General features: G+C 40.3%; 1 pseudogene; it reads left to right on the top strand.

Moving 5' to 3' along the window:
- LOC114475493 (calcium/calmodulin-dependent protein kinase type II subunit alpha-like) overlaps positions 1-21998 on the top strand; it is a 34249-nt pseudogene that overhangs the window by 2409 nt on the left and 9842 nt on the right.

The raw sequence follows: 21998 nt of genomic DNA, 5'->3' as shown, positions 1-21998 counted from the left end.
GCCTCCTCATGGATGCACCAACAGAAAAATATGTTGATAGAGAACGACCTGTTTCTGTATCTCTGAGGATAGTTCTGTTTCTGGTTGCTAAGCAACACCCTGCAAAGTTGTGCTTTCTGACACACACACACACACACACACACACACACACACACACACACACACACACACACACACACACACACACACAGACACGCACACAGGCAGAGAAAATCTGCAGAAATGCCATCACACTGAACAACTCAACATTCAGCTGTGAAACATCTCACCTGAAAGGTTTGAAAGGTTCAAGGAAAGCTATAAATCTAAGAACATCCTCATCATCAACCACCTTGGTGGAAATACATGTGGGCATCAATTAGCGCCTGATGACAATAAGTCTGATATTTACCAACAGTCACATGGTTACAGTTACAATCTATCGGATGTCCTAATGAACTAGAAGCTAGTGTTCTAGTGCTCTAGACCGGTCTTAGTCTCCAGACCAGTGATAATTTGTAAATCATCAGGTCCCAGAACACCGGCCGCACGTTGGTCCTACACTAAGAGAGAGACAAAAATGTCACGGAATAAAAATATTTTTTAAAGCACCTTTTGCTAACTAAGGGCTCTATTCTCCCATGTGCGTAAGTCCAAAAAGCCGTGCAGTAATGCTGTGTGCTATTCTCCCCCTGTACTTAAGTCAGTCGCTGTGCGCCTTCATCCCAGTTACGCACTGGAGCGGCCCTGAAATGTGGGTGTTCCCATACAAATCTGGCTTTACGCTCATTCTCCAGTGTGCGTAAGTCCTTTTCCTCTTATGCGCTTCAAACCCTGGAATAAGAGCAGCAGCTTATCTTAGCTTTGAACTGAGCCTCTGTCTCAATGTCCATGTCAGAACTTTCCCTGTTGTCTCCTTCCCTTCTGTCTGTCGCTGAGTCCTCCTCATGTCCCATGGATAGTTCTCCTCCTGTGTCCTGTCTGTTGGAGACAGGTTCTCCTGCTTTAGCATCTTCGCTTCAGGTGTTGCTACTCGCTACGCTAACTGTTGCAGTGATGCTGCGCTCCTCCACGATTTCCACAGAAACCACCGTGGATGTCTTTACCTCAGGCTTAACTTCACTTATTGGCTTAAAAAAGCTCTTTAAGTCCAACTGCCTTTTTATAGCCATTTTCTACCGTCTTCCAAGATGACATAGGGAAACACTTTTTGCGCAAAATCAAAGTTTAGATGGAGCGTGGGCGTGGCCTGGCTTTCTCCTGTCTTCCACACTCGCGCTCAGTTTTTATATTCATTTTTGTGTGTACAATGACAAAGCTGTCCAAATATAATACTAATACATATATATATATATACATCTTACTCCGGCAGGATCTGGCCCAAATTAAGCTCTGCTCGAGACTGTAAGGTTTTTCTCTCTTCCTTCTTCCCGGTTCTTTTAATTGAACAGCTCGAGGACAGATGACAAGGGTAATTGTATTTCAATGTGGTTTATTTTAGTTATAGTCACAAGTAAAGTTTTGGCAGGCCTGCTTGTTCTACCAGCTCACACGCAGGTGGCGTAACAGAAGGAAGTCTGTGTGAACACGTGATTGGCCGACTTAATCACAAGACAATCCTTGCCTTGTGGCTTTAAGGGTAATTTAAAAATGGTTTCAGTTGTGTTGAGTGTGTGTTGACCAGGCATGTAAAGCAACACAAATCCCTGTAAAGGCAGAGCAATAAAATCTAACAAAGACTGTCTCTCTTCAACATCCTATTTGTGAATACATGTGAGACTTGAGGCCTTTAAAATAGCAAACATCAAAGTATACATACCATTGAAATATAAAGAAATATTTTGCAAGACCACATTTAAAGGTCTGGATTTTCCGTCAAGACCAGCACTGATTTCTGGTATTCTTCAACTTCATTAATGTGGAGAAGAAGTTGGCAATAAATATCTTCAATTAATGCGTTATTCCGCCCATGATGACTGCAACCTTCCCGATGTTGTGAATGAGTGACAGACACTGCTGCACACGACCAAAGGTGGTGAGCTTAATTCAGTTTAGTTGGTTTTGTATTTTTTTCAGGGTGAATTAGATGTTACTTACAGTTTAACTGTTTCTGATTAATTTGTGTTAAATTTTCAATTAAAACCATTGCCATTGGTTCACTGATAGTTCTTCAACCTTGGAAATCTTTTGGGTTGCCCTATTTGTTGCCTGGAGAAATCTTATTTCCAGTCAGAAATACTTCTAAACACTGACTGTACATTCACTTGAAAAATAAACATCTTGTTTTCTGATATTAAAAGTAATTCTGGACTTATCAGTGGCTTTTTTTTTAATACATTCAGGAGTTTGTTCTTTCCAAAAAACATAGTATTTGAGGTTTATTTTACCAAACTCGCCTGTTTACCAGAGTTTTAGCCTCTGAAAAGTCTCTTTTTGACCAACGGGCTGTTTGCTGCCTGCTTATGCATATTCATGGGCGTGTCTATACACTGACTTGCCTGCATGACTCGCTCTGAGGCAGATCAGTGATCACTAAAGCAATTTTCTCTTGCTATCCACACACTGTTGTTATTGTTTTCAGCCAAAAAAACAGCGCATTACAGTAAAACACATGGATATTCAAGCAGGTATTGTGTGAGTCCGTCTTCGCGCTGTGTTCATCCAGCAGCAGTCAGCCGCTTCAAACACTCACCGGAGTTTTAAGCTGCTAATTCACTTTCTTCTCCTCTCATCTTTATTAAATACAGGAAAAGTGCATTTAATTGATAATCATTTGTTTATCACCTCAACCGGGGCGGTTCATAATTCTAGGGACGTCACTAGCATTTTCAATTCAATTCAACTTTATTTGTATAATGCAATTTACAACAAAGTCATCTCAATGCGCTTATCAAAATATAAAATTCATAATAAGAAAGAAAAAACCCAACAAGATCCACATGAACAAGCATTTAACGACAGTGGGAAGAAACAACTCCTTTAACAGGAAGAAATCTCAGGTAGAACCAGGTTCAGAGGTGGCAGCCATCTGCGTGGACTGATTGGGGTTAGTGGACAGAAGGACCAACAGAACAGGATAGAGAGATAGAACATCAGAGTGTCTCAGACTAGTTTAGTCGTGAACCACAGATCAGGAAATGACATCATCAGCTTCACGACACCTGAAACAGAGCAGAGAGAGAAGGACGAGGAGAAAACACTGACTGCAGAAAAACATGATACATTATTATCAAGTCAGCCTGTCTTGGCCTTGGGCCTCACTCCCAGTGGCTGAGTCAGCACTTATTATAAAGGTGATGAATCTCTTCCCGTTTATTGATAACAATGACTCCAAGGTCTGTTAATGCGACGGTTCACACACGAGTCCATGTACGCTCTAGTGTTTAGGTTTATGTTATGATTCAGACCTGTTTATGCAGACAGTAAATCATAACCAGTTCCATTATAATTTGAATCTCTTCCCGTTTATATGCAATCTAACAGTGACTCCAAGGACTGTAAAATGCGACCGTTTACGGACGAGCCCATGTCCAATCTAGCGGTTAAGTTAATGCTATTATACGATTTACGTTTCAGCATATAAGTAGGTTTTGAGTTTAGCCCTAAAGGTGGAGAGGGTCGTAGCATCCCGTAATAAGACTGGATGCTGGTTCCAAAGGCGAGGGGCCTGATAGCTGAAAGCTCTTCCTCCTGTTCCACTTCTAGACACATTAGGAACTTCCAGAAAGCCAGCAAATTGATCTGCCCGGTCATTTGAACCACTCGTTTTTCAGAAGAGGGCAGAGAAGCATCTCAGAGGGCAGAATTATTAAGGATTTCTCAGATTTGCAGGAAGGAAGGCCAATAATACTTTGGGGGTGTTTTTGATAAGGAATTAACATTGTAACAAGGCTAAAATCTCAAAAAAGTTGATTTGCATGATGTCGGACCTTTAGGCCAATTTGTTAGGAGTTGCAGACATATTTTTTCTTTGATTATCAAATGTATTAAAAAAAAAAAAAAAATTAAAACGAAAAACAGAATGTTCTTTAACTGTTGTTAATATTGTCATTGTTTTTTAAATAGATTTTCAAAGTCTCATTCTCAGTTTGTCTCGGTTTTGGTCTTGACTCCCAAAAGTCTTGGTCTTTGCTTGGTCTCGGTCCATTCTGGAATCGGGCAAGTCTTGGTCTCGGGTACTGTGTTCTTGAGCACAACACCACAACCAGCTAATTCTGTTTGGAGAATTTAATGCTAGAGTTGGACCAAACCTGCACTTGTGGAGCGAAGGGGTTAGAAACATTTACTCCATGGCACGCTATCAAAAACAAAGTAATTTGAAAACAACTTGACCAACAAACTTTTCAAGTTGAATACACATATGAGATGTCCTGGATGCCACAATAGCTTTTCATTGACTACATTGAAATTCACTCCCAAGATTGTCCAGTTGTACTCAACACTAGAACAACGACCAGAGCCAACACTTGCTGGACTGTCCACCGCCTCTTTCTTTCATCATGTCTACCAACCAATGATTCCGAAAAAGCAGATCCAATCTAAATCTGGTTTTGGTCACAAAAAGCATAAACATTCAAACTGGTTTGATGAAAACTAAACCAAGACCTAGATTTGGAGACACAAGCAAATCACGGTCCCAGCTTCCACTACCTAACTCCTCTGTTCATCTTTTCTCACATGGAAGTTCATAACCAGCTCCTCTAACAAACCCTAACCTTTCAGGATAATTCATAAAGGAGGGAAGACTTGCACACTGATGCTTTGCTTCTCAAAATAGAAATCCTCATACAACTTACTGTATGTATGGCTTGATTGTCTTCAAGATGGCAGACAAAGATGACTGCAGGATTTACCATGACATTTGTCTTTTGTTTGTCAAAGGCAAAACCCTATCTCTGTGTTTGACAAGCTGCCTCACCTCCTTGTTACACAAAAACCAGTCAATATTAATAGCCTTTATAGACCTTACCAAAGACTTTGACCTCTTGCTCGGTTTGGAGATAGTGGCTACTGAGAAAAATACAGAGTTCTGCCACAGCATGAAGTGGCATTTGGAAATTCAATTAAATTCCACTTTATTTATCTAGTGCCAATTACAACAATGAATTATCTAACAGCGCTTGTCACAGAAAATTAATGTAATTGGAGCAGAAAACTTCTGTTGTAACCTCTTTTACTTCAAAAAGCAAAAAAATATCTGCCCCACAGAGTCAAAATTATGCACAGAACCAATGGAAAACTCTTTAATATCAACCAGTCCAGGGCAAAACAACCAACCGTGGTATTCATGAAGCTACAACACCAATGTACTTCTCTTAGAAAAGACACCTTGGCAGCCGTTGCAACACATACAGTACAAGCAGCTTGGTCCAACAAAATAAAATATACTGAATGCCCAATGTTAGAATCACTCATTTTGTGTGGATTTTAATACAGAATCCTGAATTACATTTATATTTATAGTCAGAAAAAAACAGACTATGTGTTCCAGCAACAAGATAAATCATATCAGAAATGTAGACCCCTCATTCTTGACAAGTTTGCAACTCTTTTGTTTTGAATTTTTCTTTTCAAATTTTCCCACAATTTCACTACCACCAATGAAGATTTGAACAAGTTCTTTATCTAGTCAGTCATTTATCGATACCGATTTCCATGTGAAATGCCAAGAAGGAAACGTCTACACTTACCTCATTATGTGATGTATTTAAATCTCAAGAGGAGCCTCCAACTGTTGTAGCGGTTTTGGATGAATGAGTCAAGCTTTAGGGTTGCTGGTCAGATGCAGACACAGGGTTTATTTGGTCAAATGGTTTGGGGGAACAGTCCGGTCTGGGATTTAGAGGTAAGCAAGCTTTCAGTTTGTGTACCTCAGTGAATCTGCTGCTGTTCCGTGCTCTCAGTCCCTGCGTTTCCATTACCCTTGGAAATGTGCAAAATCTAAATAGCGCAGTAAAAACTAGTAATGGAAACACCTGGATTTTGAAAAAACACTAAATTATTGCTAAAATGTTTGTACGCTTTTATGAGGAGGAATTTCAGATGTTTTGATATTGAAATGTGTCGTAAAAGTGCTATTTTTGCAAATACATGTCACAGAACATGACGTACATGGTCTGTTGGTCACATGACCACTTTTCCTTGAGAAAACATGGTGCAGTACGTGTGGACAGAGAGGAGACCATTTGATGTGAAAAAACAAAGCAATGCAGAGTTGAATGCAGTGTTCTAAGGATGTTCTGAGCTTCCATCTTTCTGCAGCGATGTCTCGCGTGATGAGATTTCATGGAAGTTACTAGGCTCCGGCCAAAACAACCTTCAATGGAAACACGTTCAAAGCACAATTATACTTACAATTAGAAATATCACTTTTATTTTGTAAAAATCTGCAATGGAAACCCAGCTCGTGTTATGTGTGTTGCTGGTAGCTGTAGTCAAAACATAGCAGCGCCTCCTCAGGCAGAGACCTTTGTGAATGCTATCAGTGTACAATGGTATCTGGCCTGCTTAGGGCAGTCTGACCAGAACAACCAGCACTATAAATCAGCGATATGCGTGTCCTACATGCAAATATTGAGGCTTGATTTTAGGCTTTAAAAATAAAAGCATAAAAACACACAATAAAACGGTATAAAAACACATTTAAAACAGTGATAAAGTGCTGACACAGGATTAGTGTTAGTTATTGCACTGGGTTTATGATAAGTTATAGCTTAATGTTAACTCAGCTGTGCCAGTTGAACTTTCTCAATACGACAGAGAACCATGATCTTCAATATCTTTGTCTCCAAAGCAGTATTGCTCCTCACTCTTCAACCTGGGCTACATATAGCAGGCACTTAAAACAACTGCTGGCTTATCACCCAAGATGTCTTTGAAGCATTAAGTCCTGGAAAAGACAGTCATCGTGATCACCCAACACCAGCTCAGGAAGACAAGACGAGTCTTCCCTTAGCAAGTTCTATATTCTGGTTCAAGGTAAACATGCAGCTAAAAGTAGAGCCACAAGGACAACATGGAAACAAATATAAAAAAGTGCCACATTGATCTTTTATTATGGAAAAAAAAGGACTTGGAGAATATTGTCTGTGTAGTTGATACAGTACCAGCACAAATGCAGAAGCGAGAGAATATCAAATAAACACACTAAACCCTTAGCCAACACTCTTTAATTCCCCTGCCCACACTCCAGCAAAAATAAACTGAGCCAGAATCTGTCACTATGCCCACAGGTAGACCCATAAGGACCTTTAAGTGTGTGTGTGTGTGTGTGTGTGTGTGTGTGTGTGTGTGTGTGTGTGTGTGTGTGTGTGTGTGTGTGTGTGTGTGTGCGTGCGTGCGTGCGTGCGTGCGTGCGTGCGTGCGTGCGTGCGTGCGTGCGTGCGTGCGTGCGTGCGTGCGTGCGTGCGTGCGTGCGTGCGTGCGTGCGTGCGTGCGTGCGTGCGTGTGTGCGTGCGTGTGTGTGTGTTTGCTTGCCTCTGTCTGTGTTTGTAAGTTATCCGTCTGTGAGTCTGAGTCCTCTTGGACCGTCTGGGAACCTTTAGAATCAAAAATATGCTGCTTAATTAAAATCAGTCGTACATAATAGGCTTTAACCACAGCATCTTTATGAATGTGTGTGATTTCAGATCATCAGAAATTGGATCGTGAAGCTCGAATCTGTCGTTTACTGAAACACCCGAACATCGGTGAGTATCCTCAGATGCTTTGATTTTAACCGTTTGTTTGTCCAGAATCTCCCAGAGATGCGAGGGCTGTAGGCGAGAACTGACGTTGACATTTTGCTCCCTTACGGAGCAATGGCGCCCCCTACGCTCCATTTTCAGCAAAGTAGAAGGGATTTTCTGTAGTTTTTTTTTTCCTTTTTTAATTGATACCGTTGCAATATTTGTTGCACACTTGGACACAAAAGGGACTTCCAGGCGTGAACGGGTTGTTTTAAGCTTTCTTTTTAATCTAAATAACTCAGAAACACATACATCAGCCGCATGGATGCTCTCGTGGGGACCCCTGCAGCCATTTAGCTGCCCCCGATTTTGCCTGTGTCTATCCTCCGCTTGGTAACCATAATTACCGTCCAATATAAACAGTGCAGCTTTAACCAGACGTTGCGTGTAGCATCACATGATGCTGCTCGTCATGTTTATACCTTGCAACGGATCATTCTACATGCACGCGCACAGATGTGAATACTGTCTGGTTGAAACATGTTCAGGCTTTGAAAAACATCAGCTTCATTCGGGTGGGACGCGTTTGGGCCGTGTTCTCTTGGCCCGGGACGTCTTTTTCGGCCCGATTAAAGCTCAACTGTGTGCATCTTACACGTATGTGTGTGTGCGTGTCCTCCTCACCAATTCAACAAATAACTTTTAGCTTTAAAGTAAGGCTGTAACAAAAAAACAACTTCAGCTTTACTTCACTAAATTTGGCCCTTAGAGAGTTATAAATTTAACAATGTTTTTGCTCGTGCGGCACAAAATCTCCCTATGCGGTGAAAAATTCCAGGTGAGAACCCTGCCTAAACCATTCCTGTTGAAAAAGTAACATCACCACGAAGAGCCACAAATAGAGTTGAGTTTCGCTGCACTTTCAATGTGGAAAAAGATCAACTGACATCATGCAGTAGTGAGATATAGTAGTGAGATGTGGCTCTGCAGGATTAAACTTCAACATTTCCTGCCACCATGCTTTGATTGGAGCTGCCATTAACCTTGAACTGGTATAAAACCAATGAGTGGTGGGCAGGCGTCAGCATCAGGGTTGGGGTCAATTACATTTTTCAATTGCAATTATATTTGAAATTATTCATGTTCAATTACGATTACGAAGACCAGCATTTTTTCCAATTAAAAATAAAATACAATACAATTATTTATTTTACAATTATGTTCTCAATTACTAAAGTTCAATTACAATTTTACTAACTTTTAATTATATTGCGTTGAGATGATTATTTGTGCTTTTGTACGTGTGTATGGTGTCGTTTTAGCATCGTTACATTTACATTTTAGTCCATTGATTATAATATTTTCTGTAAAATATTGGGGGACCAAGCCTTCGCTGCCGCCGCCCCTGGAACTCATTCCCACAACCCATCAAGAAGACAGACTCATTACAGAACTTTAAAACACTCCTCAAAACCCACCTCTTCAAACTTGCTTTTCCTTAACCTTTCTTTTATTTTTATTTGTTTGTTTATTTGCTTTGAGTACCAAAAAAGCGCCATATAAAATGTATGCATTATTATTATTATTATTATTATTATTATTATTATTATTATTATTATTATTATTATTATTATTATTATTATTATGTATTAATATAATTTACTTATCAGTAGCATAACCAACTTAACATCTGCATTGCTTCACCCCATGGAATGAAATTCAGCTGAACATCTGGCCTGGCATCATAGTCCATCAGTTCTGGCCCCTCAATGCTGATTCTGATGAAGTCCTCCACAGTATCAGGCCCTCATATCTGACTTAATCAGATTTTGTATTGAGAAGCCTCTCACGCAGCTGATATTGGGTGGAACCGTGTACACTCTATCACTTTGCTCGGCGCGTTCCTCTCAGTGGGCGTGCACTGTATCTGTTCCCACTTAATGTTCTTGAAGCCAAAATACGGTGCTTAGGGGTGCTGCCATCTTGCAAATTTGACGTCATTTGGAGCCAGAGTCTGCGCAGTAGGGTCCGGCAGGAGGAGCTCTGGTAACACGCCCCGCCCATCTAGCGTACTGCCCTGATGAGTTACGCAGCCCAGCTGCGCCAAGAACTTAAGTATCTTTCTCACTGGAAATTCTACCAACGTCTTGTTCAGATGATCAGATCATAGAGGTTAGGACTAGTAGCTCAAAAAACTGAGCGGAAAAGTTTAATGGCGTCTCGACTTTCCTTCATGACGTAACTGCTTATGTTATTCACAAAGAGAGCTACGCAAGACCCAAGGCTGTCAATCATTGTAATATATGATGTCAAATCCTGTTTTTTCAACCTCAAATAACTTATTTAAAACAAACTTCACAGAAAAATGAGCATTTGAACACAATGTAGGGTGATAATAACTAATGATCACAGCAGAGTTTAGGTTTGGAAAAAAATTATGTGACAAGTATTTTAACTTTACACTTTGATCAACATCCCATCTGTTATCATTGAGGAGGCGGAGTTTATGACCTATACTGCAGCCGGTCAGCAGGAGGAGCTCTAAAAATAAAAGCTTCACTTCCCCATGAGTGCCCGTCGTCCATTGTTATTACAGCTGTCATATAATAAAGCACGGATGGTGTTTACGGCAGCCGATACGTTTTACGTTTTTTGTGTGTAAGCCTCCTCGTGTGTGTGTACTTCATGTTCAGAGCTGTGTTGAAGCTAGAGGAATAAAGCCATCTAAAATCACAAAAAGCCTTGCCAACGATCATTCTACATGGTGTCGGAAGTGTCCGACGCCCGCAGTGAACGAACCACCGGACGGACTGTGCGAAATGGCCAAGTTTAATCCTCCAGAGAGTTTTCCCTTCGACAAGCCGACCGGGTGACCCGACTGGAGACAGCGCTTCGAGCAGTTTAGGTTTGCTACAAAGCTCAACAAAGATGACGGTGAAGTGCAGGTGAGCTGCTTGATTTATGCCATGGGCAGCCAAGCAGAGAACATTTACAAAGCATGCACGTTTGCCTCTTAGGATGAGCACAATAACTTTGCCGTCGTAGTGAGGAAGTTTGATGAATACTTTTTTCCCACGGAGGAACGTGATTCACGAACGGGCGTGTTTTCACCAGCGTGTTCAGCTTGCAGGGGAAAGGGCTGAGTGTTTCATACGAGCCTTGTATGAGCTTTCAGAGCACTGTGAGTTTGGGGCCAGAGAAGAAAATATTCGTGACAGGATTGTTGTGGGTATACTGGACAAGGAGCAATCCCGCAGGCTGCAGCTGATGGCAGACCTTACACTGGCGCAGACAATACAGACTGTCAGGCAGACGGAGGAGGTAGCAGCACAGATGAGCCTGCAGGGGGAGGCAACGGGGTCGATAGGAGGTGCAGTTCAGACGGAGAAAAGTCAACTGGAAACCAGCGGCAAGTCACACACGGAAAAAGGGGGAGGAAAAGAAAGAAAATGTAGCAAATGTGGGAAAAGACAACATAACAGTGAGGAAAAATGCCCAGTAGAGAAAGCTACATGTCATGAATGCCACAAGATGGGGCACTGAGTATGTCGTAGTAGCAAAGCCATGAATGAGGTCACTGAGACTTGAGGAGCAGAGCAGACCTCATATTTCCTAGGTTCAGTGTGTGAGGCTAATGATAAAAATGATCAATGGACTGTGCAACTACACATTGATTCAACTCCAATACAATTTAAGATTGATACAGGGACTGATGTCACTATAAGAAGTGAAGACATGTTTTGTGCACTGACCCCAAAAAGAACACAGGAACCACCTGATATTCCACTAGATGGTCCTGGAGGTGAGCTGTTATGTCTGGGTCGCTTCAATGCAACAATTAGTCGAAAAGGAGAGGACTATCCATTCACAGCTTACGTAGTCCGTGGACCCGGGCGTTATCAGTGAGGATGAACCTGGTGAGACGAGTGGATGAGGTAAAAACAGACTGCAGTCATCTGAAGGCCTACGGTGAGCATGGCACACTTAAAACCGAGCCTGTGAAAATAGAGCTAAAGGAAGATGCTGTTCCATACGCTGTATACGCGGCACGTCGTGTCCCTTTTCCTAAGCTGCAGAAAGTGAGAGATGGGACAAATCTCTGGTGTCATTGAGCCTGTGACACAACCTGCCAAATGGTGGGCACCTGTGGTCCCTGTGTGGATTTAACAAAGCTGAATAAGTCAGTACAGAGGGATCACTTCACCCAGTGGAGCTAGAGTGTTCTCTTCTCTCGACGCAGCCAGCTGCTTCTGGCACTCCACCATGAGAGTTGCAAACTGACTACGTTTATAACACCATTTGGCAGATACTGTTTCAAGAGATTGCCCTTTGGAATAACGAGGGCGCCGGAGATCTTCCAGCAGAAGATACTGGAGACACTGGAAGGACTGGAAGGTGTAGCAGTCTTCATGGACGACATCTTAGTCTACTGGAACTCGATGGAGCAACACAACGGACAACTCGAAAGAGTGCTACAACGAATCGAGTCAGCTTTAACCCTAAAGTTAAACAAAGAGAAATGCTCTCGCAGACAGAGCCAGCTTCAATTCCTGAGTCATCTCATCGACCAATCAGGGATCAGACCTGATCCAGATAAAGTGGAGGCCATTCACCAGCTGCCGAGACCTGAAAATGTGCAGGATCTTAAAAGACTCCTAGTCATGGTAAATTATTTGGGGAGATTTGTCGCATCCCTCGCCTCGGTAGGACAACCGTTGTATGAGCTTCTAAACAACAAAAACGTGTAGATCTGGGGCCCGCCACAGGAGTCAGCTTTTAATTACATTAAAAGGATGCGGACAGATGCCTCGGTTCTCGCCCTCTACGATGGCACACTGTCTACAGCTGTTTCTGCCGACGCTAGCAGTTATGGACTAGGAGCTGTACTACTCCAACTACACAGAAAAGAGTGGAAACCAGTCTCATTTTGCTCCAGGCGCCTATCTGAGGCTGAAACACGCTACGCCCAGATAGAGAAAAAATGTTTGGCTGCTGTGTGGGCGTGTGAAAAGTTCGATAAATACCTGTGCGGCTTGAATGAATACAGACTTGAGACAAATCACAAGCCACTAGTGCCACTCATTACCAGCAGAAGCCCCGACAACATTCCCCTGAGGTGTCATTGTCTTCTAATGCGTCTCATGAGGTACAAACCAGTGGCTGAATATGTGCCTGGGAAAACTCTCCTCATCGCTGACACACTGTCTAGAAGCCCCCAAACCTTCACTAAGGAAGAGGTAGACACTCAAGATGAGGCAGAATGTTATGTAGCAGCAGTAATACAGGGCATTTCGGCCTCACCAAGCAGAATGGAGAGCATCAAAGCGGCCACTGCAGCTGACAGTGAATTCGGTCCATCATTAAAGTCACAAGAATGGGATGGCCAGAACATTGTGGAGACCTTCCTCTTCACACCCGAGCATACATGAAGGTGAAGAATGAGCTGTCAGAAGCCGATGGCCTGCTTATTCATGGGAACAGGATTGTCATCCCACGTTCACTGAGAGCTGACATCTTGGAAAGAGAACATGACAGACATCAGGGGTTAAAAAAAGTGTAGAGAGAGAGCAAAATCATCAGTATGGTGTCCTGGACTCTCTGCAGAACTAAAAAACACTGTGATGTCGTGCTACACATGTCAAGAACAAAAGCGAGCACAACAAAAAGAGCGGCTCATCTCTACATCCCTACCCAACCGTCCATGGAAAAGAATAGCTCTCGACCTCTGTGAACACAACATAATAAACTATCTTGTTGTGTCAGATTATTACTCAAGATTTTTCGAGGTGCTCCAACTGCCATCCACATCCAGCACTCAGGTTGTTCAGAGACTTAAAGCAATCTTTGCAAGGTTTGGAATCCCAGATGAGGTGGTGAGCGATAACGGTCCTCAGTTTTCCAGTATGGAATTTCAGGAACTGGCCAAACAGTTGGACTTTCAGCACATCACACCCAGTCCTCATCACCCTCAAGGGAATGGCCATGCCGAGAAAGCAGTACAAACTGCTAAGGATCCATTCATAGCGCTGATGTGCTACATATCAACTCTCTGTACCACCACGGGAGTCAGCCCAGCAGAACTCTTAATGGGGAGGAAGATAAGAACAACGCTCCCCACTCTTGAAAAGAATCTGCAATCCAGGCAGGAAGATGGTCAGACAAAAAGACGAGGAGCAGAAAGAAAAACAAGCTTTTTATTACAATCGTCGTCATGGAGTCTGACATCTGCCACCACTTTGACCAGGAGATGCGGTTTTCACCAAGTTATATCAGGAAAAGGCCTGGGTGTTACTCCACGGTCGTATCTAATCAACACACCACAAGGAGCGGTGCTGAGGCGGAACCATTGTCACCTCTGGGCAGCTGTTCCGGTGCATCCTGCTCCGATCACCTCTCCTGCTTCAGTTGATGATGCTGAAGAGTCGTCTCGGCCAGTGGCGTTCGTCAACCCAGAAACTGTCTCTTCTGTGCCGAGTGAGGTCACGTGCAACACACCCACACCGACTTCAGGACAATTTTGATCCAGAGCTGGTCGAGTGTACAAACCAGTTACCAGGCTTGACCTGTAGACAGACACTGGAGTGTCAGTCATATGGCCTTTGGGGGGGAAACCAGGGTTTGTGTGTGTGAATAAAAAAATTAAAAAAAGAAAACAAAAGGATGTAAAAGATGTTTTGAAAAGATACTGTGTAAAAGAAAATGGCAATGTTTCTGCTTGGGTTGTGTTTGAAGAATGTGGTTAAATGTGCCTTATGTTGTGTTATTGGAAATAACATGGGGAGATGTCATATAATGGTTGTGTAAAGCACGTGTTTTTTTTTTTTTTTTTTTTTTTTTTTTTTTTTTTTTTTTTGTTTTTTTTAAAGGATTTTTTTGGCTCTAGTGGCCTTTATATGACAGTTGCTTGACAGGAAAGGGGTCAGAGTGAGCAGGGAATGACACGCAGGAAAGGGTCCCAGACCGGGAATTGAACCTGGACCCGCTGCAGGTGAGGAACTATAGCCTCTGTACATGGGGCGGGCGCTCTACCCACTGAGCTAAACACCGCCCCGTAAAGCACGTGTTTACAACAGCTGTTACTGTTTACGGCAGTGAGCTACTTTACGGCAGCCAATACGTTTTACGTTTTTTGTGTGTAAGCCGGACTCCTCGTGTGTGTGTGTGTGTGTACCTCGTGTTATAAGCTGTGTGAAGCTAGAGGAATAAAGACATGTAAAACCACAAGAAGCCTTGCCATCGATCATTCTACAACAGCCTATGGTTATTGCCCTCCCGCCCCAGGTCCGATAAGCGCACCCCACATGAGCTCCGTTACTCCGCACAGCACACTCTACCACCCCCACCCCACTCCACTCAGCGCGTCCCCGTTTCCTCCTTTGGGATTTTCAAAATAAGGTCACCCTACGCACTCGCACAAATGTGACCAGATAAAATTTTTACTCGCACACTGAAAAAATTCTTGCATATGCTACCAATTTGATCGCAGTCTCGAGCCCTGTCACTTTACTTGAAATTTTATACATAATAATATTTTATTTAAAGGTGCTTTTCAAGAGAATCAAAGACACTTAACAGGTTAAAAACAACAGCAAATACAGTGATTAAAACAAAGAATATAAAATCAAAAAGAGAAGAAAAAAAAAGAACATCAGTAAAGAAAAGGCAGGAAACAGGCATACATGTGTCATTAAGGCGTTCACTAAATCATGGCACCTTTGGAGCTATGTTGGCATTGTTTGGGTTTAAACTTGTCCATTCCTCATCTACTCTATGGACAATATGTCTGTTGACTGATAGATCTGATAAATCCTCCCACTGACAGGACACACACACACACACACACACACACACACACACACAATATGACTTGTAATGCAACTGCTAACCAAGCAGAGCACTGTGTGGGCCGCTGACACTTTATAGACACGAGGAAGTGTTATATAACTGTGTGTGTGTGTGTGTGTGGGTAGATAGTTTTGATGCTTTCACCTATGGACACTGTTGCCTAGCAACGCACACACGTTAATACCTGTGTATGAAGCACTTAGGGAGAAATAATCAGGTTTTCGCTCAGAAGAAGGAAAAAAAACACCTACACGCTGTGTCTCTGTGTTTGTGTGTGTGTGGGTGTGTGTCGTATTATTCTACACAATATATGCAGAGAGCTCACTCAGCAATGCAGTCAAAGATGGAAAGTATCATCAGTCTGTCTGTAACTGTCTGTTCCTGTATCCAAAGTAATCGCCATAGTAACAAGTGTCATCATCTGATTGGCTCTCACAGTCTAAACTTTTTGGTTTCTTTCAGTTCGGCTCCATGACAGCATTTCAGAGGAAGCTCATCATTACCTGATCTTTGATCTGTGAGTTCCACTCTACATTACACTGTTCTATTCTATTCTATTCTATTCTATTCTATTCTATTCTATTCTACTCTACATTACACTGTTCTATTCTATTCTATTCTATTCTATTCTATTCTATTCTATTCTATTCTACTTTACATTACACTGTTCTATTCTATTCTATTCTATTCTATTCTATTCTACTCTACATTACACTGTTCTATTCTATTATATATTACACTGCTTTATTTATTCCACTCTACATTACACTGCTCTATTCTATTATATATTACACTGCTTTATTTATTTCACTCTACAATTACACTGCTCTATTCTATTATATATTACACTGCTCTATTCTATCTATTCTACTCTACATACACTGTTCATTCTAATATATTACACACGCTCTATCTAAGTTCGACTCTACAATTCACTGTTCTATATCTTTATATATGACCCTACGCTATTCTATTCTACTCACTACCATTTTACACTCTGCCTATTCTATTATATATTACACTGCGCTATTCTATTCTACTCTACATTACACTGCTCTATTCGATTAGATATTACACAGCTTTAATTTATTCTACTCTACATTACAACTGCTTTATTCTATTCTAATTTTACTCTATTCTACATCACACTGTTCTATTCTGTTATGTATTACACTGCTCTATGCTATTCTACTCTACATTACACTGCTCTATTCTATTCTATTCTATTCTACATCACATCGGTTCTATTCTGTTATATATATTCTACATTACACTATTCTATTTTATTATATTCTACTCTAAATCTTTAACACAACTCTATTCTATTCTATATTACACTGCTCTATTCTATTGTATTCTATATTACACTGCTCTATTCTATTCTATTCTATTCTATTCTACATCACACTGTTCTATTCTGTTATATATATTCTACATTACACTATTCTATTTTATTAAATTCTACTCTACATTACACTTACACAACTCTATTCTATTCTATTTTACACCGCTCTATTTTATTCTATTCTATATTACACTGCTCTATTCTATTCTATTCTATTCTATTCTATTCTACATTACACTATTCTATTCTAGTCTACTCTACATTACACTGTTCTATTCTATTCTATTCTATTCTATTCTATTCTATTCTACATTACACTATTCTATTCTATTCTACTCTACATTACACTGTTCTATGCTATTCTATTCTATTCTACTCTACATTACACTGTTCTATTCTATTCTATTCTATTCTATTCTACTTTACATTATACTGTTCTATTCTATTCTATTCTATTCTATTCTACTCTACATTACACTGCTCTATTCTATTCTATTCCACTCTACATTACACTGTTCTATTCTATTATATATTACACTGCTTTATTTATTCCACTCTACATTACACTGTCTATTCTATTCTATTCTATTCTATTCTACTTTACATTACACTGTTCTATTCTATTCTATTCTATTCTATTCTATTCTATTCTATTCTACTCTACATTACACTGCTCTATTCTATTCTATTCCACTCTAACATTACACTGTTCTATTCTATTATATATTACAACTGCTTATTTATTCCACTCTACATTACACTGCTCTATTCTATTATATTACACTGCTCTATTCTATTCTACTTACATTACACTGCTCTTATTCTATTCACTCTACATTACACTGTTCTATTCTATTATATATTACACTGCTTTATTTTATCCACTCTACATTACACTGCTCTATTCTATTATATATTACACTGCTTCTATTCTATTCTACCTACATTACACTGTTTATTCTATTATATATTACACTGCTCTATTCTATTCTATCTACTCTACATTACACTGTTCTATTCTATTATAATATACACTGCCTCTATTCTATCTACTCTACATTACACTGTTCTATGCTATTATATATTACATACCTGCTTCTATTCTATTCTAGTCTACTACTCTACATACACTGGTTCTATCTATTATTATATACACTGCTCTATTCCTATTCTTCGACTTTCTACTCTACATTACACTTTTCTATTCTATTATATATTACACGCTTCTATTCTATTCTACTCTACATTACACTGTTCTATTCTATTTAGATATTACACTAGCTTTATCTTATTCCACTCCTACATTACACTGCTCTATCTATTATATATTACACTGCTCTATTCTTTATTCTACTCTACATTACACTGCTCTATTCTATTATATATTACACAGCTTTATTTATTCTACTCTATACATGACACTGCTTTATTCTATTCTATTTTACTCTATTTACATCACACTGTTCTATTCTGTTATGTATTACACTGCTCTATGCTATTCTACTCTACATTACACTGCTCTATTCTTTCTATTCTATTCTAATCTACAGCACTGTTTCTATTCTGTTATATATATTCTACATTACACTATTCTATTTTATTAAATTCTACTCTACATTACACTTACACAACTCTATTCTATTCTATTTTACACCGCTCTATTTTATTCTATTCTATATTACACTGCTCTATTCTATTCTATTCTATTCTATTCTATTCTACATTACACTATTCTATTCTAGTCTACTCTACATTACATTACACAGCTCTATTCTAATCTACTGTATATTACACTGCTCTGTTCTATTCTATTTAGATCTACATTAGGCGAGGCAAATCATTTTTTACCGCAATTTTATTGACAGGGAACTGAATGTTCTTTACATGAATACATTGCAACATTTAGACATGAGTAATAAAATTATAAAACGATAAAATCAAACCTTGTCAGATATAAAACCAGTTTGACCAAAAGTTTGAAAAAATTAACAATAAAAAGTCATGAAGAATCATAAGCAGTAGAGAAAAGAAGAGCTTTTAAAAGAGATGTTTCTGTTCATTTGAGGATTGAGCAGGATTTTGGTAAAAGTTGATTACAATTTGCCAGTAAAAAATGACTTCCATCGTGTTATATACAAGCATGAGAAAACTGCCAACCCACAAATTCAATGAAACTTCTCTTGAATATTTGTAAAGTTCTACTTCCAAAACAATCTGTTGAAATGTTTTTTTTTTTCTTTCTTCTTTTTTTTAAGGTGTATTATTTTGCATGGATGTCAATATTTATGTTTGGATATGATACAGTGATTTAAAATTGCTCTCAATTTCTGGTTAATTTCAGTTAATTAATTGAAAATTTAAATTTTTTGAATATTGCCAAAATTCCTGAAGTTATGTTTCCCATAGAAATTTGTCAGATATTTTACGTCCATTTGCAACCCTACTGATATATCCACAACTAAATTATTTGATAATTTACACAATAATTCATGTTTTCTCTGTCATTTTTACTTTCCCCTGCTGGCCAGATTGGCCCCCGGTCCTTGAGTTTGACACGTGCATTAGATCAAAGCATACCAAGTGGTTAGAATGTCCTAGTCAATGTTCAGACCATCATGCATTCATAAAACCCATAAAACTCTGAGGACTGCTGTTCACAGATGTTCTCCATCCTGTCTGACTGAGCTGCAGTTTCTGTACATGTGCTCAATCCCCAAAGACGAGCGGCTTTGATTGCAGCTAAAGGTGGATCTACAAAGGATTGACTCACTCAAGCTAAATATATCTGCACGCCACACTTTTCACTTTTTTCTTTAATGAAGAATTGGAAAACCCCCATGAATGAGTTTCCTTCCACTTCACAAATAGGCGTCCCCTCGTGTTGGTCTATATCACATAATATCCCAATAACATACCATTACTTTTGTGATTGTAATATGAGAAAATGTGGGATAGTTCAAAGAGTATGGATGCCTTTACTAACATCTCACTGATGTATTCTGGACCAAACCCATTCATAGATTTATACACCAGCAGCAGAACTTTAAAGTCTATTCTGAGGCTGACTGGGAGCCAGTGGAAAGACTTTAAACCTGGACTAATGTGCTCTGACCTCTTTGTTCTGGTTCAGACCCGAGCAGCAGCGTTCTGAACCAGCTGTAGCTGGTGAAATGTATATCTGATATTCTGCTGAAGGTTAAAGGTGCGTTCACACTGAAAGCAATACTGGCGACGAGATCACATTCCAAATCAATGTCTATAAGAGACGCCACTCATCAATTCCAGCGACTCAATCGGACAATCTAACTCTGGTCCCCCCGACGTCAAATATGTGCTTAGTTTACGGATAGAGTCTGAAATGGGCCCTCGGTCATTGGATGGAATTATGATCCACCTTGAACACGGAGTATTTTATTTTGAAAATAATCCGAATATTTTATTCTATGTCTATGAACTAATTCCTGTCCTGCACAGGCATATTTGAGCTGTATATTTGCTGCAGAGGGATCTAACATGCTGGAGCAGATTCAGATGTGGTGGAAAATGGGGGTGAGTCGCTGGAAGTTGCTCAAAGTTGAACAGTTTGAACTTTTCAAGCGACTTCAAGTGACGTGTCGCGACATCCAATCACCAATGAGTTTCTATAGCGTAACTTCCCTGGTTGCCACATCAATGGTCACCGATGAAATGAGCAAAAAGCGTGACTATGTTCAAGCGACTCATCACCGGCGATTTAAACAACTATAGTCGCCGAAGTCGCGTTTGTTGTGAACACACCTTAAGAATTGACTCAGTTGGTTGAAGACTTACTGATGTTGGACATGAACTGAAGGTTGCTGATTGGTCTATAGTTATAGTTATAGAGGCATCCAGTGTTCTCTTTTTGAACAGAGGTTTCACAGTAGCTACTTTTAGGGATTCTGGTATGGAGCCTTACTGGAATGAGCAAATAATTATCTGAGACAAATTTGCCACAGTTGACATTACAACAGCTTTAAAGAAGTTTGAGGGTATCGTCAATGTGTCAGTTTAGCTGCTGAATGGGTTCCTATATTATTTCATAGATAACTGTGATGAGTTGTTAAAGACTCATCTGTTGGGGGTCGAAGCTGTTTAAGCTTTTTGTTATTTTAGGTTTATGCTGGTGTTTATGTCTATGTTATGGGCTGTGTTTTATTACTCAAATGTGGAGCAAATTCATTACATTTACTCAGAGGATATAGACAGAGTACACAATATGATATGATTGATGATAATGGGCTCACGATAATAACAATACGATGCGAAATATTGGAAAAGGAAAGAAGTCCAGAAAAAGTGGTAAATGGACTTGATTTATATAGTGCTTTTATGCACTCCCTTCTACCAAAGATACTCTGGGGGGAGTTCAGTTGAGTTTACACACTCCAGTACAGTCATAATAATAATAATAATAATAATACATTTTATTTAAAGGCGCCTTTCAAGGTACCCAAGACTAAAGAAGGTGGACAATAATGGAAGTTCAGTGGAAGAGCTGCCGTGAGGGAGAAGGCTAGTTTAAACAAATGGGTTTTGAGTTGGGATTTGAAAGTGGTGAGTGAATCTGTGTTTCGGAGGTCAGGAGGGAGTGAGCTCTAGAGCCGGGAAGCAGAGCGACTGGGGGGACACTGAGGTGGATAGAAGAGGATGATCTGAGTGAGCGAAAAGGTGTGGCAATGTGGATGAGGTTGGAGAGGGATGAGGGAGCCAGATTGTGGATGGCCTTAAAAGTGAGTAGTAGTATTCTGTAATATATGCGATGTGTGATGGGTAACCAGTGGAGCTGCTGGAGGACGGGTGTGATATGGTGAGTAACGGGGCTCCTGGTGATGATCTTGGCTGCTGAGTTCTGGACGAGTTGAAGTTTATGAAGGGGTTTGTTGTGCAGACCGAATAGGAGGGAATTACAATAATCCAGATGGGAGGTGACCAGACTGTGCACGAGTATGGCAGCAGTGTGAGGTGTGAGAGATGAGCGGAGGCGGTTTATATTGCGGAGGGGAAGGTATGCAGACGGTGTGATGTTATTGATATGAGAAGTGAATGATAGAGTACTGTTGAGGATGACACCCAGACTGTTAACCTGATGAGAGGGAGAGATGGATGAGTTGTTAATGGTTATAGAAAAACTGTCAGCTTAG

Source organism: Gouania willdenowi, chromosome 14 (assembly GCF_900634775.1).
Source record: "Gouania willdenowi chromosome 14, fGouWil2.1, whole genome shotgun sequence".
Classification (NCBI taxonomy): domain Eukaryota; kingdom Metazoa; phylum Chordata; class Actinopteri; order Blenniiformes; family Gobiesocidae; genus Gouania; species Gouania willdenowi.
Note: the sequence above shows the minus strand (reverse complement) of the source record. Positions and strands in the feature narration are given on the sequence as shown.